We start from the raw sequence: 27,898 nt of genomic DNA on the forward strand, positions 1-27,898 counted from the left end.
TCCTTCCTTCCCCTCAAGGCTTTTTTGTCCTTGATAGGAATGCAAAAGTTGTGCCTTCATTCTCATTTGACTTTTTGTTATTCCTTAACTTTATAAAGAAAAAGTATGGCAAGTGTGAAATTCAAAGATATAATAATACATTGCCTACCATCTAGCAAGCATGTACTTCTTCAACCACCTCTCAGAGCCATCTTAAGAACTTGAACACTATTATCATTCCCTTTGATAGGTAAGAAAATGGAGACTTTCCCATGCTCAATCAACTCTCCTGGTGCTTTGATTTGACTTCCTGTGGATGTATTATGGTCATCTAGTGGCTTTAGGATACAGTGATTCTTGGGCAACATCCTTGGTGCAGAAAACATTTTACAGAAAGAAGAATAAGAAAAATGAAATTTGCAGATGGGTCCATTTAAAGGTTAGTGCTATCTCAGAGGTTTTGTGTAAATAACCAATGAATATATTTTACAAATGGATAGATAACTCTTCCTGTATCCTGAATTTAACTTGGTTTCTTCTTCCATGAAGTATTCAATATCCTATTTCTCATGAGTAAATGTTAGGTGTCCTAATCATTGTGAATTCCTTCTCAATTTATTAAAAATAGGCTTGTTAATTTACTGACATTTAAAAAAAAATCTCAGGTGATTTAGCTATTTTCTAAAGTTAAAATATACCATATTCAGGTGGGCTCTTTGCTGATTTTGTTTTGGATAAGTGAAAAGATAATGTTAATGAACCCAGAAAATCCTAATACTTTGTAATATTTTAAAAATATTTCCTAATAGAACTGTGGAACAACTATGTCTTTCTTCCTTCAATTATGCTCTGCCCTCAATCTTGAACCACTGACTCTCACTCTGTCTTTACACTTAGCCTATAAAATAAGCTTAAGTCTTTCCCATTAAAAAAAAAATAAAAGCAAAATCAATAAAACCATCCCTTCATCAGTCTGGCTCAGCATAATTCCTTTGAACTACACAGCTCAACCACATGTAGATGGCACTGCAGTCTTTAACCACACCTTCTCCCTATTTGCCAGAGTGCTTTTCTACTGTTAAGTCTATTTTTATGCAGTTGGACTTTGTCATGAATTTGAAGCCTTCTGCTGAGCATGGAGCAAAACGGTATTTCAGATGTTGAGAGAGAGTCATCCTGAACCACGTTTTTCCAGCAGTCTTTCTAAAAGGGGTGACAAACCACTCGAGAGAGGCACCTGCCAGACCCAGGCTTCACAAGGAGAACATTTCATTTACTCCCTGAATACTTCCCCCAGCCTTGCATTTCTTTCTTCCAAAGCTCTCAGATTGGTGGCCTTGTCTATCTTCTTCAGAAACATTTACCTCCCACCAAAGGAGGTCTCATTCCTTGGTCTGCTCTTCGTTATCATAATGGCCCAGACTTCACTTGAATGAGTATTCAGACTTCATCTAAGTATTCAGTCTTAGGGATTCCAGAGGATATGGGCCCAGGTCTTATGAATAAAGTCAAAGGTGAACCTCTCAGTGGTGGTTCAGCCCTTTTTCCACTGCAAGCTTTGTCACTTAGAATGTCACACTGCTATCAGACGCATTCAGTTCCCTCAGAGACAACTCAATCCAATCCTTTCTCTATGAATTGATATTTCTTAAAGGAATTTGGGGCTTAACATGTAAGAACAAGGGATTCCTGCTTTCCCTGCCACGTTGAAGAAATAGCACTAATTTTATTAGAATTTGTTGGCTTTATATCTCTTCTGATGGGAGCTTTGAATGGAAGGTGATCACATATCCAGTTTAGTCTGCCAGACAAGAGGTACTGGAAGTTTGTAAGTTTTACTATAGCTGATTCATATTCCTTTTCTCCATTCAGACTCATTCATTTGTTGCACTCCCATCTAATTGATGTTCTAAAGGGGAAGGCCTTTTCCCACACTGCAGCTATGACTAAGGTGTTTCTGATCCTTCTTTATTCTCACACCTCACTTGAATCCCCTGTTTCTCCAGGGAACAAGCCATCTATTTCACACAGGAGTGGCAGTAACTGACTATGAAATTGAGAAGGTGTGGTTTTAAGATCTCATACAAATCCCACATCCAATAGCAATTCTTAAATTTGGAAAGGTTACCAGCCTAAGATGCAGAGTATTGTGTACTTTCAGCTGCTCAATATGCACACTTTTTACACACACACAGACACACACACACACACACACACACACACACACACACACACACACACAGTGTGGGCCATCCTAGTCTTTAGGACTGGTTGCCCCAACTCAGTCCTATGGGGTGGTACTCAGACATCTGAGTCCACATGTAAGTGAAACTAGCCGTAACTAGTTATCATCCTCTTTCTTTTGTTGAAAGCCAATGTTCTTAAAAATCACTAGTCTATACTTGCAGTTTCATTTTCCTTGTTTATTTTCTCTTCTCAATTCACTGATATCTAGCTTCTGCCATAATTATTTTCCAGTAGCATCTAGAGTTTCAAATTTAAAGAACACTTTCTCTTCTTTCTTGTCTCAGGCAATTAAAATTTTTTTTCTTAAATTTTTTTGTTCCAATAACTTATAATTATTCCATTTGCTTTTGATTTTCTTCATACCATTGTTGTTATATCTTGTTATTCTTTTTTAAAATGTTTTTTAGATGTTGGCATTTATTTTGTTCACTTATTTACATGTGGTGCTGAGAATCGAACCCAGTGCCTCGCACATGCTAGGCAAGCACTCTACCACTGTACCATAACCCCAGCTCCTGTATCTTGTTATTCTTCTCAAGCATTTTTTTCTATTTTCCTTGAAATAAAAAAATTGTAAATTATATTTCCAAAAGTACTAAAAATAATCACATGGAAATTTGGGTACGCACCAGATGGATTTTGCCATATATTTTTTCAGACCTTTATTCTCTTTGCTTCTCAAAAACAAAATCCTTATTTTCTCCCTCTGCTCTTTGTATTTCTAAGATTTATTTACCTTGAGTATCTTTTTCTGCTCACTTTTTATGGCAGACTAATGTTTATCACCTCAAAATCTATTCTTCTTTTCTTGCTCGTTGCCCGGTCCGGCTGCAGCAGAATAACCAGTGTGTGTGTGTGTGTGGGGGGGGGGTGGTGACGAACAACTTGTGTAGATTGATACAGCAGGAGTAGGAGCCCTTTATTGTAGGACAACAGAGCTATTTATACATTTTGCACAGCTTATCTTAATTAGCATAAACTAGATACATCAGTCAACCAATAAGGAATCTCCACACTTAATGGCTCGATTTTGTTACTTCTCAAACCACTCCCTCTGGCATTTTGCCAGGCACCATCCAGACTTGTTTACGAACTCTAACATTTCTCTGGCAAAATACCAGGTGCCATCCTGACTTGTTTACAGACTCTAACAGCTCCTCACATGTTCACTTATCTGAAGACTACATTTCTTATCCTTCTATGGCAGCTACATGAGTTTTTTTGGATGAGTTCTTACCAATGGAACTAGAAACAATGAATGAAATTTTTACTTTACCTTTTTAAAGGAAGATGGCTTTCTTTCTTTCTTTCTCCTTCATGGGCATGTCTATGACCAACTGCAACCAGGAAGATGAAGAAGACATTCTAGGAGAGGGCAGAAAAGAAGATGAAAGAACCTCATAGAAAAGTTGCCCTGCCAGTCCAGGCCCTACTGTTATGTTGAAAGGAATCTTACATTTTCTTGATGTCACTGAATTCTGGTGTCTCTTTCTTATAGTAGCATAGCCTTTGCTCTGAATAATACATAACCTGGCAATGGAGAACTTATATCAAAACTCAAGAACAAAAAACATTGCCTAAGCAGTCAGACAATTGGCAGTGAGGAAACATCTGTCAGGCTGGAAAACTAGGGGTCCTTGTTTGCCATTGCCATAATATTTGGTAAAAATCTCACCTATCTAACTTGTAAGGCTGATCACATTCCTTCTATGACTGACCTCCACGAGAAGCCTTTGAAAAGAACCAGAGTTTAGGTGTATCAATTTTTTTTTCTCTGTGCTAAATTCAGCAAGGTTTTTCAAGAAATGAGTTCACATAAGAAATGCTGGGTTTACAAGCATGAATGAAAGGAAATAAAGGATTTTGACTGTGTAGGGTTGAAAAATCTAAAGAGAAGGTAAGACTCCTATGCCAAAGACTTTATTAAAGTTCTCCCATTGACATTCTTCAGTCAAAAAAAGAGATAAAGATTTGTAGGTGCAGGAAAGTTTCATCTGATGATATGATAATTTTAGTGCATGAAATAAATTGGCAATAGATTAACAGGAAAAAGCATACAAAATTTATAAATATGCGGAACACAAAGACAGAGACTCAAAGAGAAGGTAAGATAGTTGAAGCTTAAATACCCTCTTTATAGGAAAGAAGGAAGTAGGAATATAGGTGATATTAAAGGAATAGTAAATTTATTTTTAGAAAAGATTAATGTGGTCAGAAGAATAGATAATGGCCTTGGACAACATTCTGGGCTCTAGATGTGATGTTTGACTTTCTAGTCTTCCTCCCTGTGATACTAGTTTTAGTCTTTCTGGTTAATGAAATTTCCGTAAGCATTTGGAAGGCAATTTCTATCCCTATCTTGGTGGAGCCAGTCAGGATGACAAGGGAAGTTTGGGGAAAGCCTTTCCCTGTGGTAGGAGGAGGGAAGCAAGAGGACCTCAGAGAGACCTTGATTCTGAGGCAACTTCTAAGATTTTTTGGCAAGTCAAAGTTCCAGTCATGGGGGTATTGTTTTCTGATCCACGACCCAGTAAAGATCAGATTAAGAGTGTTGCCTCACTTATTTTTTAAAGATTATATGAAAGTAGCCACCATTGACACAATAGGAAGAGGAATGAATAGTTCATAGAAGCTACAGGATAGGCATGTTTAAGAGGTAGGTTCAGAAAAGAACTTTGGGTATGGGTCCTGGGCAGATGTCCTGAATCATGAAGGGGGCTGCATCTAGAGAAAACCATTGTTAAGTTGAAAAATGTCATAAGTTGGGAAATGCATTTTATATGCCCAACCTATTTGTGTGCATAGTCATCTGGTCCTATTACTTTGGGGCTTTTAGAGAAGTAGAATACCATGGTGGGAATCTTGTGGTAAAATCTTGAGCTGTTCGTCTCATGGTGTCCAGAAAAGCAAAGAAGAGACAGAGGACAAAACATACTTATCAAAGGGCACATCCTCAGTGACCTACTTTGTCCGACTAGGCCACACTTCTTGAAGTCTCCACCACTTCCCAGAGTGCCACCCTCTGGGGATCAAGCCTTCAAAAAATGAGCACATTCCAGATTCAAACTGTTAATTATACTGAACATCTACACTGTAGGTCTCTATCAACTGTTTCCCATTGTGATCAAGTGGCCAAAAGGGAGCCATGACTGGCTGCCTGTGCCCAGCAACATCACAAGAGAACATTGTACCACATATTACTAGCTCAGGAAAAGGTCAAAATTAGAAATACAATTTCTTCAAAGTATTAATAGCTTTAACACCATTGTACAGTCAAAAAATTATAAGTTAGGGTCTGGGCTCAGTTCATAGAGTAACTGTGTTGCATTCGAAAGGCCCTGGGTTCAATCCCCAGCACCCCCCACACACACACACACACACATACACACACACACAAATTATAAATTGAACCATTGTAAGTTGGGGATTACCCTGTAAGGAACTGGAAACAAGTAATAGAAGGCTATGCTTTTGAGGAAATTGTATTGCTAAAAAACGCCACTAGCCTAACATGTGAAAGCCAGCTATTGTTCATATTCTAAAGCTGTTTCCAGGAAAGCTACTCTTCTATATCCATTTCACTTTTGTACTTTGAAAATAATCAGCAAGGAAGAGCCTCCCAGAAGGTAGAATCCAGGGAACTTGAAAGCATAACAAAGGCATCTAGATGAGTTATTCAAGGAACTTCCAAGGCCAGGCAAAGGATTTTTGCCTGGAAAGAAGAACAAAAAAATAAAATAAAATAAAATAAAATAATTAATTAATTAAACTAAAGACTACAGATTGCTGCCCATTTCCCATGTTTTTCTTTTCAAATGGAAATTTCTTCTCTTTTATTCTCTAGGCCTATACTATCCAAATATGGAATTCTTTCTCATGGATTTACTTTAACCACAATAGTGCAAAAAGAAATTATTTCATTTCATTTCTCCATAAACATGTATCTTTTCTGTGGTACATTGTATGTTCACAAACTTGTTCCATTCTTCTCTATAAGCCTATTTTAGTCAGGTTTGTTTTTTTTTTTTTTTTTTTTGCTGTTGCAACCCAAAGACCTGACGAGAATAATTAGAAAAGGAAAAGTTTATTTGGGGGCTCATCATTTCAGAGGTCCCAGTGTTATGCTCAAATTCAGGACCCCCAAAGACCACCAGAGACCCAAGATCGATGTAAGCAGAAAACAGGTGTTTATTGCGAGCTAGCTCGGTCCTCCCCGTGCACACACAGCAACTGGTGACGCTGAGAGGCCCCGAGCCCAGGGTTTGCAGCATTTTTATACATTCTCTGGAGAGGGCAGGGACTTCACATACATCATAGCAAATCATCACACACCGCAGGAAAATCAAATAACAACTCTAAAACATGATTAGCACATTCACTGGCGGGAACAAGTTGGGTAGGGGTGATTGGTCAGTGCAAAAGGGGTATTGGTTTGAACTGATTGGTTTAAGCCAAGAGGGGTGTACATGCTGAACTACATGGTTTCCCAATATGTTATCAACCACCATAAACTACTGGGAGGGTCATCTGGCATCCCAGGTATTTCCCTGTCTCATGCTGATTGGTGGCTGCTAGGGGGCTGCTATGGATCTCCACCTAGCCTGACTGAGTCAGGGACACCTGGGGCAGCAGATCTCTCCTGTTATTTGTATATAAACAACTTAGCAGGGTGGGAATGTGCTTAGGAGTGATCTGTGGGTTTTTCCAAGGACAAAGGTCATGTCCCTTTCTTGGACAGGCTTTGCTCTGAGATAGAGGGTGGTTTTTCACCACTCCATAGATAGCCAACTCTAATCCTTAGAGCTCGAGGTGAGGCAGGACATCATGGCAGAACAATGTAGGGAAGGAAAGCATCTGGGAACATGGCGCCAGGAAGAGAGAGAGAGAGAGAGAGAGAGAGAGAGAGAGAGAGAATGCAAGAAAGCAAGTTTTGCTCAACAAGGACAAAATATATACCCAAATGGCACATCCTCAGTTAATTCTATGATGCACTGGCTAGGTCAAGACACTCATAACACAATTAATTCAACTCTAAACTTTCTTGCATTGTCTCACACATGAGCTGGGGGATACCTCATATCTAAACCATAACAAGGCCTCTTTGCCATGTGACTTTCCTATTCTTCCTATCAAGGGGTGGACCCCAGATTCTCCACTTTCTTGTGTCTGGGTTGGCCTGTAACTTCCTTTGGTGAATAAATGCAGTAGAAGTGATGATATGGGAATTTTGAGCCTAGACCTTGAGAGGCTTTGCTCTCACTGTCTTCCAAAGGTCTTATAATCATGAAGAAACATGGGCTGGTGTCACCGTGATTGAGAGGTTATATAAAGAAACATGCCAAGCTGATAACCTATAGCAACAGCCAACAGTACTGGAAACATACTTTGCTAGGCCCAGTGGAGCCCCTTGTTCCATAAACATTAAGAAATTAAAGATGGCAATAGCAAAACAATAAACAAAGCACAGGCCCCTTCTGAACGAGAACCCTTTGCAGCTGCATAGGTCAGATACTCACGTGTGCCGCAGACCTTCAGACCATCAAGCCTCCACCAAGCTTCCAGCTGACTGTCACATGAGTGAGTCCAGGTGTAAGCAGAAGAGTCTCCCAGTTAAGTCAAGCCCAAAACTGACCTTTAGAAATAGATACTAAGTGTTGGTTGAAGCCACTAACTTCTGTGATACTTTATTATGCAGCAATATATATGTAAGACACCCCCCCCTTACTTCCCATCCAGGATAATTAAAGTCTGAACCTTTCAACTTCACTATACCTTCCAGCTCATCTTAGAAGGACTGAGGAATGCTCTGGGTTTTCTCCTTCCACATGTGTTCTCTTCTTACTAGGAGTGTGAGTTGTGGAAGTCAGTATGACTGCATGAATTTAAATTCTAGCTCCTTCGATTACTAATTGTGTGACTTTGAATACATTATTTTACTTTGTTGTGCTTCTATTTCCTCCTCAGTAAAATGGACATAACCTTATCTTTTTAATTAATATCTGTGAAGTTAAGACGAGGTAATACCTGAATAGCACTAATCACAATGACTGTACTCACTAAATGCTGTGAGTATGTTGAAATCAACCACACTGTTTATGAGATTCAGGATGAAAGTTGCAGGAAGTTCATAGAAGATTTCTGGGGTTGTATAGGAACAGTGTTCAGAGAGGTATAAAACAGATAATGTCCTAGAATAACTATAAAGTAGAGTGAGGTTACAAACTTGAGCTCTGGAGTCAGATTTTCTTCCTTCAGTATTGGTTCTGCCACTTGTTCTGTTTCTTTGGCACACTTCTTGACTTTTTAGGTCTTAATTTTATCAACTGTAAATGAGATTAATAAAAGGAAGACTCACATAGTGTTATTGCGGGGATTGAAGGAGAACTAAAAAATTAAAGCCTGTAGGCCTGGTACATAGAATATGCCTGCTACATTACATTTAAAATGTGAATATTGGTCAGACAGGCAAGTCAAGTTCATTTTGAGAGGGAAATTACCAAATATACTTTATATTGGTCAATGCATTAGAAAGGTGTAGAGATGTATGTTTCCTAACCTTCTGTGTAAGCCACAAAAGCAAACAGAAAGTGCTCTAGCAGTAGACTTTAGGTTAAATGGAACTGTTCAAGTAATCTCAGTTTATTCTCTACCACTTAGCTTTCAAAAGTCCCCTCCACGTTCAGATTTGTCCTTGTTTTTTTTTTTTAACCTACTCATAGTTCAAGAATTCACTTATTCATCATTTATTGAGCACTTTGCAATATGCCAATGAATGACAGACCAGTTTAAGTTCTCACAGAGCTTCTGAGTTATACAGGAGGCTAATGGGATGAAATTTGTTTACCCAGTTAAAGAATTGGTACTTCATTCTAAGAATAATGGGAAGTTATTCAAGTGTTTAACAAAAGAGTGACATTTAGAAATAGCAATTGACTACAATGTGGAGAACAGAAGGGACAGGGCAGAAGTCCTACTGCCTGCTTTGGTAAATAAGTTTTATTGAAACACAACCATACTTATGTGTTGTCTATAGTTGTCTCCAGGCATTAGGTGTTGACTAACTCTAATCATCTGGTCTACAAAACCTGACCTATTTACTACCAGGTAATTTAAAGCAAATATTTGTTGATCCCAGGAAAACTGTAGAAGTAACCACAACTATGATAATGGTGGCTAGCTTTGGGGAATGGATGTTAGAGATTTTGGCAAGGCAGACCTAAAAGTATGCCAATTAGTCAATGACTCTGAGGAAATCGTGACCCAGATATCAGCTGGAATCATCTGCTTTGTTTTTTAAGTAAATAAGAGTTGTTATGCAACTCTTATAAAGTACAACACATCCTGAGATATCCTGTCCATTTTCTGGGCATCTGATTTTAGCATTACCTTGACCTTTACTACTGGGTTTGGTTTATGGACTATCTCATTGTTCTGATTTAGCGGTATAACTTGGCCCTGTGCCACGATATTTCTCCTCTTAACCTCACTGCTTCCTCCACTCATTCATGCATCCTGGGGAGGTATGAGAATTTAGGGGTAGTGGAAAGCTTACTGACAATTTGGGAGCAAAGAGGGACATTAAAGAAATACAAATAACTTAGAATATTATATATGTTAAGGAGTATTTCAGACATACTCTGAAGTTACTCTAGCTTCCATCTCTTTTCTCTCTGATCCCCAGTGCTTTTCCACACCCCCAAGATTTCTGGTGTAGAATAGTTCCTTTGTTGTTATACACCTCTTACTAGCTCCAGTTCTCTAGAATTATCTACATATAATGATTTGTTAGGGTGTTTTCCTCTGACAAGAATTTTAGTACCAGCTATTGAGAGAACTGGTTTAATTTCAGTATAGTAGCAAGGTGTCTTGGAACCAGGGCAAGTATACCCAGAGCAGGTTAAGATCACACAAAGTGTAATCTGATGCATCAGCTCAAGTAGCCAGGCAAGGAGGTAGTTCAAAAGGGGCAATAGAGTGGGGAAACCAAGGTTACTTCTTAGCAGTAGTGTAAATAGCTCAGGGTGAGTATAAGGTTGTAAATAAGAGAGAATACCAGGGGTCCAGAGTGAAAGAAATCACCCAAAAAAATGTATTGTAGACTTTTGACTCCTCATGAAAGGAGATTCACCTTTTTTAAATGAAAAGGAGGAAGGGTTTATTTTGGTTTACAATCTTGGAGATTTCAGATGAGGGTGGTTGACCCATTGTTTGGAGGGCTGTGGTGAGGTAGTTTATTAAAGTAGGAACACATGGCAGAGGAAACTGTTCACCTCATGACAGCCAGGAAGCAAAGAGAAGGAGGATGAAGTCAGGGTTCCAATATTCCCATCAAGGGCACACCCCCGGTGAGCTAGCTTCCTTCTGCTAGTCATCACTGAAAGGAGAGAATATTTTAACTAAAAAAAACATATATATCTTTATATAGTGTTAAACATACAGTAGGGACACAAGAAATATTTGATATGCCAAACACTTAATCTAATGTTATTTCTAAAACTTAGCTCTCCTGTGGCCCTCGGACTTGCTGTTTTGATGTAGAATAATTTATTAGGCCTGAACAAATCAAGCAGCAGTGGCTTTATTTCTAAACAGCTTAAGTAAAAGAGTATCAGTAAGTATATTAGACAAGTTCTTCCTTCAAGAAGACCTAAACCAGGTCTCAATGTATTTGTATCACAATAATAACAGCAATAAACAACAAAATAACTTCTAGCATTTATTGAATGCCTCCTAGATCTGAAATACAGTATCAGATACTGGCCTGTGTTCTTTTCGTATTTTCCTAAACCCTATTATTATATTCATTTTACAGATGAGGAGGCTCTTGCTCAAAGATGTTCTCTTTCCTAAGGTCATGATAAGTGGCAGTTTGTCTGACTTCAGAACTCTTGATCTCAATAATACTAGCCCTTGCCGTCTCATAAAAAGTTGCTCTGCCTCCTATTTCTTTTTCTTTTTTTTAATATATATTTTAGTTGGACACACACCTTTATTTATTTATTTTTATGTGGTGCTGAGGATTGAACCCAGCTCCTTGCACGTGCTAGATGATCACTCTACCACTGAGCCACAACCCCAGCCCTCTGCCTCTTACTTCTAAGCCTTTGATCTCCTCATTCCATTGCTTAAAATCCTTCCTTGTTTTCTCATCTCCTCCTGAGTAGAGTCTACATAATTTAGTGTGCCATATTTATTTTTCATAATCCCTGACTAATTTAATGCCCTCAGCTTCTGCTGCTATTTACATATTGGCATTGAATTCCAAGAGCTTGTGTTTCCTGGGAACATGCTGAGATCTCCCATGCTTCCCCAATTTTTCATATTCTCCCTCTTTCTGTAGTACTCTTCCTCCTTATCTGCCTGAGTTTTAAAACTAGATACCCAGATTCTAATCAGTGAGCAATCTCCTAATATCTCTGGTGTTGGTTCTCCTATCAGGAAATTGAGATTATATTTCCCCAGTTTGGAAACAGGCTGCCTGGGATGACTTGTGGCTTTTTCACTCTCTGGTTGATCATCTTGGGAATGTTGGTTGGTTTCTTTAAGCCTCAGGTTTTTATGCTTTTAAAAACATTTTTATTGGCTGGGGTTGTGGCTCAGCAGTAGAGCACTCACCTTGCTCGTGCGAGATGATGGGTTCGATCCTTAGCACCACATAAAAATAAAGGTATTGTGTCCAACTACCATTAAGAAAGTCAGAAAATAAAAATTAAAAAAAACATTTTTATTAAGTAGGATACTGATGGAACTTTAGAATAGTGCCTGACACAGTTAGTACTTAATTAGAACAAACTTTTTTTTTTTTTTTTTTTTTTGTATCAGAGATTGAACTCAGGGGCACTCAACCATTGAGCCACATCCCCAGCCCTGTTTTGTATTTTATTTAGAGACAGGATATTACTGAGTTTCTAGTAGCCTCACTTTTGCTGAGGCAGGTTTTGAACTCAAGATCTTCCTGCTTCAGCCTCCCAAACTACTGGGATTATAGGCATGCACCACCACACCAGGCTAGAATAAATTTTTACTGACTCTTGTGCAAATTGAATGAGTAATAATCTACCATAATAATTATTACCATGCTGTGTTTCACAAATTCACTTTTGTAATCCTTTCCTGTAAGTATTCTGTACTTTCTATACATGGCTAGCCATTTTGTCAATTTGCTCGCATACTTCTGATTTCACTAATTATATCCACGCAATTATTTGTTTAAATCCTCATCTCCTCTGTTACCCTGAACTCCTTAAAGACAAGGGACTATTTTATTATCCACCCAAACCTAGCATAAATTGGTATTTAACATGTATGGGTTAATTTATTGAAAGGATGCATTTATTAGTAAGTGAGAATGAGTCAGTTTCAGGGGACTAACAATGAGTATTAGTACTACTTGTAGTTTCACACTGCTGGGTAATGTTTATTAAGTACAGTTTTCTTTATACTTTCCGAAAGTCCTGGCACTCATTAACTCATATAATTCTCACAATAACTCTATTAGGTAAGTATTCTCCTCTTGAAAAAATTTTAAAAATTATGAAACTTCATTATCACTATATACAGATAAAGTAATTGAAACTTAGAGATGTTAAGTATCATACTCGAAGTCACACAGCTAGCAAGAGGCATACAAAACTTCATATTTCAATAGAAAATTGCATTTCTTAAGAGATACCTGCCTTTCACTGTATTTGAAACATTTTCCAACTCTTTATAAATAAAATGTGTCTTCAGACTCTTTTTAAAAAAGAACATAACATTTCCCTAGGTCAATTACTACATGAATTAATAAATAACATCTCTAACATTTTTTTTTCTTTTCTATCTGTATGATTGTCATGACTTCTAGATTTTTCTGAAAAACATTAACAGAGCTGTAACTAGAAAGCAGCTCCCATTCTGACTAACTTTAAGACCCATTTCTTCAACTCAGTCTCCAACTATGCCCCCCCCCCCATCCCATATTGCACACTTTCCTGGGACTCTTATTCTTAATGCGCAGAGTTCTGAGAGCTTCCTTAAGAGACGATTTTATAGCGTTTTTTTGTTGTCCATAATGAAACTCCAGTTATTCTGTTGCAGGTGGTCTTAAAACATACCACCCGAATAACTCTGATACTGCTTTCCTAGTAGGAGAAATGAAATACTTGTATAAAGCAATGCATAAACTTGCTCAAACCCTCAAAGGAGAGAGGAAGAAGAGAGAAATTCCATCTGGAATCTAAGTTTCATGAAAAAGGTGGCACAGTATTGGACTTGAACTTTAACTAAGACAGAAGTGAGGAAAAGGCATTCTATGTTTTTGGGGTAGCATAAGCATAAGTATAGGGGCAGGAAAAGATTTTTTTTTTTTTAATGACTAGTTGTTGGATTTAGCTAGACTGAGTAGAGAACAGAATAGAAAATATGAAGAGGAAAAACAGGAAAGGTAGGTTTGAGCTAGACTGGAGGATTTTTATATCTGCATTTGTTTGAAAGGCAATAAAGAGTAATAAAAAGCTTTTGACTTGAGGTGAAAGGAATAAAACCAACAGCAGGTCAGAAGAATTCTACAGAGGTATGAGTTGGAGAAAGGAAATTTATGAATGACAAGGGAAGGTGTAAGATTATAAGGGTTTGAAGTCTCTTCTGCAATTAATAAATATTTGTTGAGAGTCTACTGTATGTGAAATATGTGGTAGTAGGCAGCGGGAGAAGATACAAAGGAAATTTTCCTGGTTTAATGCTGGGAAGACGTAAGAGGTAAAATATAGTATATGGGCCGAAACATAATAAATGAAAGAGGAAGAGCAGAGGAGGTAAATAAATAAATTTGGTGAGTAGAATTCACAGAATTTGGTGTGTGCTTGGACATAGAGGGCTAAACAAGAGGGAGGAATCTAGGAAAATTGAGGCTCCTGAGTTGGTAACAAGAGGCATGATGACTCTTAAATGGAGAAAGATGGAGAATGAACAGTACAAAGAGGATGGGGGACAATGCATTTGAAGGACCTGGGAAACTTGATAGGATCTTGAAAATATAGATCTGGAGCTCAAGAAAGAGAGTGTTAGGTAGTATATAAGTGGAGTTTACAAAACATATATCTCAGTGGAATGAGGAAAACCCGAGGAGAAAATAGGGATATTAAAACAAAACTGAGATAGGGTTAAAGTTGGGTGAGGCTATTACCTGGAGTAGGTAATACAAAGTAGTCAGAAGTGACTGAGTTGGGTGGGGGGTGGGGATCATGGGAGAAATAGACGAACTTAGAGCAAAGCGGGGTGGGGATAGGAAAGACGGTGGAATGAGATGGACATCATTACTCTAAGTACATGTATAAAACATGAATGGTGTGACTCTACTTTGTGTTCAACCAGAGACATGAAAAATTGTGCTCTATTTGTCTAATATGAATTGAATTACATTCTGCTGTCTTTGTATAATTAGAATAAATACAATTTTAAATTTTTTTTAAATGAGCAAAAGGTTAATTGCAAAATACAGAGTTAAAAATCAAAACAGAAAGCTTACATGTTCTCAAGTTCAAGACTTATAGTAAAATCTCACGGGCTGGAGGAATGAGGCAAGAGCTTACAGAGAAATATGAGCAAAGGTAATAGACTGAGCTGAAGAATGATTTTTTGCAGAACTTCTTTTGGTGAATGTACTATATTTGTTTGGAAGAAATCCTTTGGTAGGCAGTGAAACTCAAAGGGACTTAAGCAATGGAAGATGCTCATTCAACTCCAATGTAGGGAAGAAGAGAAAGTGTAGCATAGAAAACTCTACTCAGTTCCTCTGGAATTTCTCCCTAGAGAGAATATTGAAATACTTGGAGATAATTTCCTATAGGCAATTAAAGAGTTGACTTCTGAGTTAAAGTAATGAAGCCATACAGGGATATCAGTGAGTTAATTCTTTGTATGTTTATTTTCTTACAGTCAAAGTATGATTGGTCTTAACTGTTTTAATATTCACTACAAGTCAAAGAAGATTTTAAAAAGCACAAAAACCATATCTGAATTATTTAGGAGACAAGTGGTTTTAATCTTCTGCTTAATTTGTTCATCCTCTTCTGCCCAAATCAGCATAACAAATGTTGAATCTAGATAGTTGGTGTTTTTAGGTATTGGTTATAATTACTTATTTTCCAAGCACTTACTATATGACCAGTAATCCAAATTTGCATGATTCTTTTCAAAGCATCCCATGATGCTCTTACAATGGACATTCTTTTTTGGAAGAATTAATACTTCAGATTAAAATAAAATGATTTCAAACTGAGTTCCTTTCACCTCTATGTTGGTACATTGGGAGAACTACTTTCCCTTTCATACTAGTGAAAATACCTTGTGCATAAAAACAATATTTAAAGCCAAATCCTGGCAGTTTTTAAAATGTCATTTAGTACAGGACTTCATGTACAAGTCAGAGGAGAGTTTCTATGGAAGGGGTCTTTAGAGGATGCTTGTATTTTAATGTAATGCAAAGTATCCCTTTAAGTCACTTGACTCCCTCCTATTATTTAGTTAATTGCTCAGGATTAAAACAAAACAAACAAACAAAAAACAGGAATATCATTCTCTCACTTTTTCCCTCTCTAGAATGTCAATTGTCAGTTAAGATTCTTCCTTAGCCATGTGCTTTGAGCTTCCTAAATTAATTCCTTGACAAGCTGAGAAAAGTGGTGAGAATCCATGGAGGTCACTCATGGTACAACGTAAGGTGCAAAGCTGCAGGGTGCAATGTCTGGGGAAAAGTTGTGTAATATAGAAACTTGGTCTTTGAACATCTTAAAATTTGGCTGTGTTCAGCGATTTAGCTCTCAGAACACAGTTGTGAGACTCAAAATTGTGGTTTTGATTCCTATGTTCATAATGTTGCCTCTTTTATAGGTTATAGATTTTGATAACTAGTCACTTGTCTAAAACTAATAATATATTCATTCAAAGTTGAATGAATGAATGAATGAATATGATTTTATTTGTTTCTAAATAAAAAAATTATTTTCTTATTGGTGGCAGCAAATAGAGGCTAATGAGAAGAGATGTGTGTGGGAACTAGACTGAGCAAAGGAGATTAGTTTGGGTGCACTTGTCCTAATGTAGACACTGGGTGCTGTGGGAACAGGAAAGAGTCAAGGGTGACTTCCAGGTCTCTGTGGTGGCTTGGCTGATCTTGTTAGTCATGTGGAGAGATGGAGAACCCCTGGAAATAATACTCCATCTGAAAAATGATTCTATCCAAAGGTCATCTGAATTCTGACGACCTCAATTTCTATCTATTATAAATGTTAGTATATGCTTCCACACTGTAAATGTTGGGAGACAAAATGAGCTTCTTATTTATGTCTAAAGAAATAATTTCTATGCTTTAAAATTCTGACATTCACTTTTATTTTTTGTTTGTTAACTTCTTCACTTTTTATTTGATTAGAGATAGAATTAATATATCAAGTTAAATTTCCTTATACTTATAGTGTTTTCATTAATGATATTATAGTTATGCTACATAGAGAATATTAGTAGTTTCATTTTTTCCTTACTCCACAACCCATTTCTCTCAACATTTTGATTTTTCAATATTGTTAACATTTAGGGATAATACACATTTTATTATAGAATATGTATAACAAAGTTTGAAGCTAAAATTTAATTATAACTGTCTTTCAAAAATGATATTTTATCTTGTATTTACTACAAGGAGAATTTTAAAATCTGAGACCAGAATCATACTTTTCTTTGTAGAAAATAAATCCCCATAAAATATCTTTCTCTCTAAAACTAGTTTTTCTTCTTTTAAAATATTCTTAGTATATTTTTAAAAGGGATGGGATGGGTAATTTTTCAAAACTGTTACTTGTTGGAGAATAAAAATGTTTTGTTTTTACTAAAAAGAACAGAATACAGGCCCAAAGACTAAGTGGGAGAAGTGAATTAGCATATCTATTTTCTAGGTAAATAATAACTGCTATTCTTAATGCTTCTGACTTCTCATATAGAATATCTAAAATGGGACAACAATTGGTAATGAACATGATTCAAATTTGATGAGTAAATTGATTATAGTAATACTATTATTGTATGAACAATAGTCATAATGACATAGGAGATCATTTTGGGTGATAAATATTTAAGGGAGAAAATGTTTGTATATTAAAAATATGGTTATAAGAAGGAGGAACATGGAGGGGGGAAGAGTGGGCTGGGACTGGGTAGCCTATGAACACCTCAGAGCTGAGGAAATGGATGAACAGAGGAGGCAGAATGTTTCCTATTAGTACCTTTGTTGGCTAGAAGAAGCCAAGTGCTAAATGGAGGCCTACTTGAAGGAGGAGCTTTCCCTCCCTGGTATACCTGAAGGACAGCCTCTGCAATGGAGCGCTGCTGGCTAAATGGGGCCACTGTTTTGCACCCTCTGTGGTTCCCTTGAAGAAGATCTGTGATGTGGAGCAGCTGCAGTACCAGGCAGCAGGCTTGTATTTCCACCACACAGACACCCTCAACTTTTGCTGTCTGCAATAGCCCACATCAGTCTGCCTTGGACCTTCTTCCCAGAGACCACAGACATCTATGACAAGAAGAACATGCCCCAGGTTATCTACTGCATTCATGCTCTCAATATCTTCCTCTCCTAGTTGGGATTGGCCCCTCAGATACATACATGATTTATATGTGAAAGTGAAATTCAACAGCTGAGGAACTCCACAACATGGCCTCTGAACTGCCTTCAGCAAGATGGGGGGCATCCTGGCCAGTGAATTTTCTGTGGATAAGACTGCAGTCCACATAGCCATCCTTGCCATCGATGAAGCAGTGGAGTGAGGGGTGGTCCAGGACACCCTGGCTGCCTTGCAGAATCCTAGTGCTCTTCTGGGGAATCTTTGAGAGCCTCTGACAGCCATCTACCAGGAAATGTTGGCCCTGGCCAAGATGGAGAAGGCTGCCAGTGCCAGGAACCACGATGACAGAGAAAGCCAGGACATCTATGACTGCTACCTTACCCAGACTGAAATCCAGGGCAACATCAACCATGTCAATGTCCGTGAAGCTCTAGAAGTCATTGATGAAGCCCTGGAAAGAGAGCCCAGAAGCCTTGCTTGAGGCCCTTAAGGACCTTGCCCTGACCCTGCAAGAGGTGAGGAGAGACTTTGCTGACTGGTATCTGAAACAAGTGACCTCACACAGAGAGCAGAAAGCACAGGAGGTGGGCCTGGTAGAGCTTTTGGAAAAGGAGGAAGATCAGACTGCTGTGGCTGCAGCCAACAGGGAGAGTGGTCAGAACAAGCCATGCTCCAGGCTGTGAGGTAGGTCAACAAAGCCATTCAGAGGGGAGTGGCCATGGACACAGTGAAGGAGCTGCCTCCAGGGTACCCCTTTGCTGCTACTGTGTACCAGCAGGAGCTAGCAGTGCCCCAGCGACAGCAGCGGGGAGAGCTTTTCCAGGAGGAGTTCTTCGTGGCTATGGAGATGCTGTCAGCCATAGTCCTGATTAACAGGAACCTGGAGGCCAGGGATGCCTGTGGCTTCTGGAACAGTCTGGCAAATCCCATCACTGGCCTAGCAGAGGTAGAAGGAGAAAATGCTCAGTGTTACTTTGATGTCTTGGTGAAGCTGCAACAGATGCATGGAGTGGATGTTACCTTCCTCGCTGGAATGATCTGCAGGGCACCGTGAGCCAGGGAACAATGCCCAGGTCCAAGAAGATACCAATCAGGTCCTTGTGGTCAGCCTTATCAATGAGGCTTTGGACCAAGGCAGCTCTGAGAAGACTTGTCAGCCTTCCTGTTGCTCCTTGGTATCATCTCTTCCTTGTGGCAGCCAAAAGACAGAAGGCCAAGGTGACAGGGAATCATGGAGCTGTGCTGTGGCCGGAGGAGATCCACCAGGGAGTGGTCAGAGCCAACTAGAACACAAGCACAGCTGAGAATGGTCCTTGGTGTGGCTGCTATCAATCAAGCTATCAAGGAAGGCAAGGCAGCCTAGACAGAGCAAATGTTGAGCAACCCCACCATGGCCAACCAGCGAAGTGAAAAATTCTGCTCCATATTAGCATGCAGCCCATCCTCCCTTCAGTGTGGTGCACAGATTTGCCTACCTCCTGAACCAAAGCCAGCAGAACTTGTCAGCCGAGGCCCAGCTTCTGAAGCTCCAGGAAGAGATGGTCAGAAAGATCTGTTCCAATCAGCAGCTGGGGCACGACCTCATCCTATGGACATCAAGATTGGCCTGCTGGTGAAAAACCAGATCACCCTACAGGAAGTGGTCTCCCACTGAAAGAAACTGACCAAGAAGAATCCCATAAAACTAAAGGCCAAATGTTTTCTCTGATAAATGAATGCTAATTCATAATGGGGTAAGGGTAAGGGATGAGTGGAAGAAATTTGGATGGGGCAAAGGGGAGGGAGGAGGGATTAGGGGGGGTAGGAAAGATGGTGGAATGAGATGGTCAACATTACCAGGTATGCCGCAGTCTGGCTGGGCACAAATCACGAGCCACTGAAGCAGGAACAAACTTTATTTCTGAACTCCACCAGCACACTCCACACACGCTCCCTGGGAACTCTCCCCAAGGCCACAGGGCTCTTCCAGGAACCACACACCAACTGGAAATTCCTCCTCGGGCACTTCCCCAACCAATGGGAACTCTCCTGGAATCCCCACAGAACTCCAAAGTAGCAGGCCAGAGGCGGACAGCAGGGGTCTAATATACACAGCTTAACATAACCATTATCATCTCAATGGCTTGCTGGGGTCAACTCTCAACCACTCTGGTCTGGCAAAAATGCCATGCATCATTCGGACTCGGCTATGGCTCTCAGCACAGGTACATGTATGATCCTACTTTGGGGACAACCAGAGAAGTGAAAAATTCTGCTCCGTGTGTACAATGTATTGAACAGCATTTTGCTGTCATGTATAACTGATTAGAATGAATGAATGAATGAATGAATGAATGAATTTAAAACAAAAGCAAAAAAAAAATACAACAAGAACAACAACAACAAAAAGAAGACGATGAAGAAGAAGCAGCTGTCAAATATGATGGTTCTGGATAAGCAGAAGGGATTAAAGTCTCTAAGCAAAGAGAACCTGCAGAAACTAGAAGCTTACCAGCACCTCTTCTACCTGCTCCAGACTCAACCCATCTACCTGGATAAGCTGATCTTTCAGATGCCACAGAATAGAACCACCAAGTTCATGGAGGCAGAGATTTTTGTTTTGTACAATTATGCCTCCAACCTTTGGGAGGCCTACCTGCTGCTATAATGAGTGGGGACAGAGCACCCTGTGGGAGATCCTAGGCAAGTTTATCAAGGACATGCTGGAGGACAAGGTGCTTAGTGTCCACACAGACCCTGTCCACATCTACTAGAGCTGGATCAACCAGACTGAGGCCCAGACAGGGCAGTGCAGCCATATTCCCTATGATGTCACCCCCAAGCAGCCCATGAGCCACCCCAAGGTCCAGAGATGGCTGGACATCTCCTTGGCAACTTTCTTGCAATGATTGATAAGTTTCTTGTAGCCATCATTTCATTTTTGAGCCAAATTCCATATGGGCTGTGGTATGTGGTCAAAGTTCTGAAGACAACACTGGCAAATAAGTTCCCTGATGCCACAGGGAGTGAGGTCCATAAGAATGTGGGGAACCTGCTGTACTATGGCTTCCTGAACCCCACTATGGTGGCTTCTGACATTGTGATCCTGGAAGTAAGTGATGCCCTGGCCACCCCACAGCACCATGCCTTAGGGGCTATAGTCCAGCTCCTGCAGCATGCATCGGCTGGCAAGGCCTTCTCTGGGGAGACTTGGCACCTGTGGGTCCTGAATGACTATCTGTAGAAGACACACCTCAAGTTCAGGAAGTACATCTGCAGAGTCTGCCAGATGCCAGAACTGGAAGAGCAGTTTGCTAAGGATGAGTACTCAGACATGGTGGCTGTGGCCAAACCCATGGTGCACATCATGGTGGGAAAGCTGGTTAACATGCACAGGCTGCTGCTGGAGCATCAGGACTGAATAACTCCTAATCACTGGGACCCCCTGTACCAGCTCCTAGAGGACCTTGGGGAGCTGCCCACCATCCCTGACCTCATCAGGGAGAACATAGCTGCAGATGGTCACATGGATAAAGCAAACTCAGAGTGTCCCTGATACTCACCAATAAATTCAAAGGGCTAGAGGCAGATGCTGATGATATCAATGCCCAGAGCCTGCTTCTAAGCACCAAGCAGATGTTGGTTGATATCATACAGTTCCACACTGGGGACTCCCTCAAGGAGATCCTGACCCTCTCAGCTTCCAGAAAGCAAGACATCTGTAGCCAGCACAGGCACTGGCAGCAGCAGAAGGCAGAGCTGGTGAAGCTTCACGCCACATTCCAGGCCCTGAGCTCTAAGACTACCTTCTATGAGGAGCAGGGCGACTGCGACAACCAGTACATCCGGGCCTGCCCGGACCACCTGGCCCCCAGCAACAAGAGTTCCAGGAAGGGGAAGAAGCAGTCATTTCTTCATTACACTGCTGCCCAGCTCCTGGGGAAGGGTGTCTTGGTGGAAATTGAAGATCTTCCCATCGCTCACTTTATAAATGTCATTTTTGACATCACTCCGGAGATGAGTAATTTGAAGTAAATGCCAATTTCCTGAGTGTGGACATAGAACAATGTGTTTGTGGGTGCCCATGTGGCACTGTTGTCCTCTGTGGCAGGATGAGCAAGGTGGCCTTCCATGAACCTCAAATATTGTCCCCTTGTTTATGGTCTCTTTATATGTGGGTTACTAGGGTATTTATTTTCTCTTCCACCCCTATACACCAAATCATTGTATGGACTTAATTGCTGAGAGCCATTGCCAAGTAGGAATGACGCATCGAAATTTCCTTGCCAGCGTACCCCATGTTGCTTATGTTATGCTCGAATTCAGGACCCCCAAAGACCACCAGAGACCCAAGATCGATGTAAGCAGAAAACAGGTGTTTATTGCAAGCTAGCTCGGTCCTCCCCGTGCACATACAGCAACTGGTGACCCTGAGAGGCCCCAAGCCCAGGGTTTGCAGCATTTTTATACATTTTTTGGAGAGGGCAGGGACTTCACATACATCATAGCAAATCATCACACACAGCGGGAAAATCAAATAACAACTCTAAAACATGATTAGCACATTCACTGGCGGGAACAAGTTGGGTAGGGGTGATTGGTCAGAACAAAAGGGGTATTGGTTTGAACTGATTGGTTTGAGCCAAGAGGGGAGTATGTGCTGAACTACATGGTTTCCCAATATGTTATCAACCACCATAAACTACTGGGAGGGTCATCTGGCATCCCAGGTATTTCTCTGTCTCATGCTGATTGGTGGCTGCTAGGGGGTTGCTATGGATCTCCACCTAGCCTGACTGAGTCAGGGACACCTGGGGCAGCAGATCTCTCCTGTTATTTGTATATAAACAACTTAGCAGGGTGGGAATGTGCTTAGGAGTGATCTGTGAATTTTTCCAAGGACAAAGGTCATGTCCCTTTCTTGGACAGGCTTTGCTCTGAGATAGAGGCTGGTTTTTCACTTAGAGGAAGGACTTGTGGAAATAGACTTGCCTTGGACATTTGCTGTGACTTTGCATGTATGTTTGAGAAAGGTGACCCTGCTCAAGGACCAGGGTGGATCCGGGTTTAGGGAGGATCCTACTGGATTAGGGCGGATCAGGTTTTAGGGAGTATCCAGTCCTTGGGTTTAGGGCGGTTCCAGGTTTAAGGTGTACCCTGCCGGGAATAGGGCGTATCCTGCTGCCTCAGGCACGCCCGATCCTTGAGTTCCCGTTGAATTCTCCTGGTATTCAAAAAGTATTTGGGATTCAAAGCCTGGGGGAGTACGTGAATTTGGCGGCAGAACTTGGATTTCCCCAGAACGTGTTTGTAGAAGGCCGGTGTGAGTTGGGGAATAAAGAATTGCTGTTTGAATCTACAAAGCTGTGAGTGGCTCATAATTTTGTGCCCAGCCAGACTGGGGCACTTAATCCTGGTTTTAATTCTTGCATCTTTTTGAGCTCAAAGAAAGAGTTCTCATTTGCCCTATTCAAACTAATATCCATGCTAGTCTTTTCCACCTTGTGTTAAAGTCACCTTGGGTCAGGGCACTAGGGATCCTGCTGGTGTTTAAAAGTTCATTATCTCAGCTTCCTTTGTCTTCTACCCTCAGGATTCTTATGCCTAAAAGCTGACTCTTTAAGCAGATTCAATGGATCTGCAGGCCCACTTCTGCCATAACATAAGGCTGGTGCCATAACTTAGCTATTGGAAATTGTGCTGCTGTGGGTATACATGTATTGCTTTAGTATGCAGATGAATAATTCTTTTGGATAAGTATCAAGGAGTGGTAGAGTTGGTCATATGATGGTTCCATTCCTAATCCCAAAGGAACTTTTCTAATTTCCTAAAATTGTATTTTAGCTCTAAGGTCTATGAAAATTACTCATGAATGATTCAACTATCAGTTTTATTTTTTAAAGAACAATTTGTTCAAAGGAACAAGATATACATGTACAAACTAATTTTTTGCTATACTGATATATGAGTTCTTTATGTTACAAAACAGTAGGCATGAATTTTATATGTTGATAAACAATGATACTTGTAGCATTACCCAGTAAGGTCTATTTGCCTTGTTAATAGGCATTTTGATCTAGAATTTTAAGAAAAAAAGGCAGTTTCATAAATTTGCTACTTTTTCAAAAAATGGTGGAAGGTAGAACCAATCCGTAGAGCTATACTGAAAGATAAATGCTCCAAAATCAGAGTAGTGGGGGAAATAGAATAACAATCTGTTTATGGGGTGGAGCTTGTTGGTTTTAATTGGAATATATTTTATGAATTTTTAATGTTTAAGGGCAAATTATAATTTTTGTGTGTGTGATGTCTGTTAGTGCCCTCTATTTTTCTCTTCAGTGGTTGGATTTTTTCTTCTAGCTATCTAGAAGCTTCTTACATATTAAGCACCCCTTTATGTGTGATTTGAATATCAGATATTTTCCCCAGCTTATAATTTGTATTTTTACTTTGCTTATGTTACTGTTATTTTTCAGCCATTAATAGTGTTTCATTTTTAGATTTATTAATATTTATGGGTTCTGGATTTTGAGATAAAATTATAAATATCTTCCCATTCTAAGGCAAGAAAGGAATTTACCCATGTCTTATATACCTTTGTGTATTTACATTTTATATTTAAATCTTTGACCCATTTCGAATATATCTTAGTGTACAGTATGAGATATAGATTTAACTTCATTTTGTCTGGATGCGTTTATTTAAAAATTCATATTATCCTATGGATTTAAGATGCTGCTTATTTGAGTTTATTTCTAGAGTTTCTACTAATTCCATTATTCTATTCCTATAAAATCCTCAAGTATGTAATTATTTAAGTTCTGTAGTATGTTTTTTTTTTTTTTAAAGAAATTGCCAAGGTTCTTTTTTTTTTTAAAAGAGAGTGAGAGAGAATTTTTTAATATTCATTTTTTAGTTTTTGGCAGACACAACATCTTTGTTTGTATGTGGTGCTGAGGATCGAACCCGGGCCGCACACATGCCAAGCGAGCACGCTACCGCTTGAGCCACATCCCCAGCCCCTGTAGTATGTTTTTAATATAGAGAGGGTTATTCCATAATCTTTTATTTGTTTTCTTTTGGGTGCTGGGAAATGAACTCAGGGCCTTGTGCATGGCAAGTATACGCTCTACCACTGAACTATAACTCCAGTCCCTCATTGATTTTTTTACAAGAGTTTGAGAAAAATTATTCTTGCTTGTTTATTTTTATACATGGACATTAGAATCAGTTTGCCGTATTCAAGAAAATAATTTGTTGGCATTTTCAATGTGATTGTGAAAAATTTTTAATTAAAATTTAGGAAGAATTGGTATACATTGACTTTTTTTTTTTTTAATCCCAAACACAGTTTGACTCTTCATTTGTTCAGATTCTACTTTGGGTCATGAAGGAATGTTTCAAGTTTTCCTCATAAATTTTGCATATTCCTTATTAAATTTATTCCTAGGGACTATTTCTTTGAGTTTGAATAAGTTTATTTGCAAATTTGGTTTACTATTTTGTCTAGCCTTGAAAATTTAGAGTTCTTCAAAATTTTTGAAGCCCTCATTTTAATGCTATATTTACTTATTTTATGTCACTTCTCCACAATTTCACTCTAAATTTAATTTGAAAGGCTTGGATTTTGTTTCTCAAGAAAATGTGAAAAATTGTAGTTCACCATTGAATTAAGGTTTTCATCCAGTTCCTTGCTTTTGTTTTTTTTTTAAATATTTTTTTTAGTTGTAGTTGGACACCTTTATTTTATTTTTATGTGATGCTGAGGATTGAACCCAGTGCCTCACTCGTGCTAGGTGAGCACTCTATTGCTGAGCCACAAGCCCAGACCCCTTGCTTGCTGAGGGCCATTGCCAAGTAGGAATGACGCATTGAAATTTCCTTGCCAGCGTACCCCATGTTGCTTAGAGGAAGGACTCGTGGAAATGGACTTGCCTTGGACATTCCCTGTGACATTGCATGTATGTTTGAGAAAGGTGACCCTGCTCAAGGACAAGGGTGGATCCAGGTTTAGGGTGTATCCTGCAGGTTTTAGGAAGTATCCCGCTCCTAGGGTTTAGGGCATTCCCGGTTTAGGACAATTTGGGTTTAGTGCGTTCCTGGTTTAAGACAAATTTAGGGCGTTCCCGGTTTAAGATAATCTGGGTTTAGGGCAGTTCCCGGTTTAAGGTTATTCCTGCTGGGAATAGGGCGTATCCTGCTGCCTGAGTTCCCGTTGAGTTCTCGTGGAATTCAGAAGGTATTTTGGGATTAAAAGCCTGGGGGAGTAGGTGTATTTCGGTGGCAGAACTTGGATTTCCCCAGAACGTGTTTGTAGAGGGCCGGTGTGAGTTCGGGAATAAAGAATTGCTGTTTGAATCTACAAAGCTGTGAGTGGCTCGTGATCTTGTGCCCAGCCAGACTGCGGCACTTGCTTTTGTTTTTATTTGTTCTTTTTAGATATACATGACAGTAAGAGTATATTTTGACATATTGTTCATATATGGAGTATAATTTATTCTAATTAAGATCCCATTCTTGTGGTTGTATATGATGTGGAGTTTCACTGGTCACATATTCATATATGAACATAGGAAAGTTACATTTGATTAATTTTACTGTCTTTATTATTTCCATGCCTCCTCCTTTCCATCCATTGCCCTTTGTCTAATCAAATGAATTTCTATTCTCCCCCACTCTTATTGTGTGTTAGCATCCACATATCAGAGAGACTATTTGGCCTTTGGTTTTTTGGGATTGGCTTATTTCACTTAGAAGGATAGTCTCCAGTTCTATATATATATATATATATATATATATATATATATATATATATATATATATATATATATATATACACCACATTTACTTTATCCATTCATCTGTTGAAGGGCACTTAGGTTGGTTCTATAGCTTTGCTATTGTGAATTGAACTGCTACAAACATTGATGTGACTGTGTTACCGTAGTATGTTGATTTTAAGTCCTTTGGGTATATACTGAGGAATGGGATAACTGAGTCAAATGGTGGTTCCATTCCAAGTTTTCTGAGGAATCTCCATTCTGCTTTCCAGAGTGGTTGTACCAATTTGCAGTCCCACCAGGAATATATGAGTGAACCTCTTTCCCCACATCCTCACCAACATTTATTGTTACTTATATTCTTGGTAATTGCTTAGGCACTCTTTATTGCAGTTATAACAGGATCTTTTCATTCTTTTATTTTGTAAAGAAGTATTCTATGTGCGTACATATGTATACATGTATGTGTGTATGTATGTATATATACATGTAGGTGTACACATGTATATACAATTAAAGTAGTTCCAGGAAAGGATGTATGTATTTAAATTAATTTTATATCCTGATCCATACTTAATTTTCTATTATTTATGTATTTTTGTTGATTTTCTTTGATATATTCATACTTATTTATTAAAATATGCATGTATATTTTAGTTGACTTTCATAATATAATCATATCATCATCTATCAATAGTGACAATTTTGCATTTTTTTCCTAGTATTGATATGGTCACTTTCTCTCTTTCATCCAGTTCCCACAACTGGTATTTCTAGTATCCCTTAAATTAGTAGTGGAAGAATGGGCATCCCTTTTGTCTTTCTCTTGACTTGAGCCAGGCTCTTCTAGTGTTTCCCATTAAATCTGGAGCTGGCTTTGAGTTTTAAATTTACTTTCTCAACACATTACTATTTTGCCTTATCTGAAAACTGAAAATTTGTTCCAATGGTAAAATTCCTACATGTCTAATAATGTACTGTTTTAATCCCCCCTCCCATTTTTTCCTATGAAACCTTATAGTATTTGCAAGTATGTATAGAAAAGTATCTGGAAGGATATTTAACAAATTGATCTAAAAGTTACACATCATATAAATAGTGATTGGTAACATCAGTTTCAACTAATAAATAAATCTAAAAAAAACATAATAATTTTTGACACAATTAAAAAATAAGTTGGAAATTAAAAATAAAAACAGAACTGTGGTTCTTCCCATGCCATCGTTCTGGATTCCTTTCTGTTATTAATTTTTTATAATACAAAAATAAGACCCTCATTTTTAAATATTATGGAAGTGATCTTTGCAAATAGCA

General features: G+C 39.1%; 1 pseudogene; it reads left to right on the plus strand.

The window, feature by feature from the left end:
- Positions 1–17,387: 17,387 nt before the first annotated feature.
- Positions 17,388–21,839, plus strand: LOC113197344 (ras GTPase-activating-like protein IQGAP3 pseudogene; annotated as a pseudogene).
- Positions 21,840–27,898: the final 6,059 nt, after the last annotated feature.

Source organism: Urocitellus parryii, chromosome 11, assembly GCF_045843805.1.
Source record: "Urocitellus parryii isolate mUroPar1 chromosome 11, mUroPar1.hap1, whole genome shotgun sequence".
NCBI classification, from domain to species: Eukaryota; Metazoa; Chordata; class Mammalia; order Rodentia; family Sciuridae; genus Urocitellus; species Urocitellus parryii.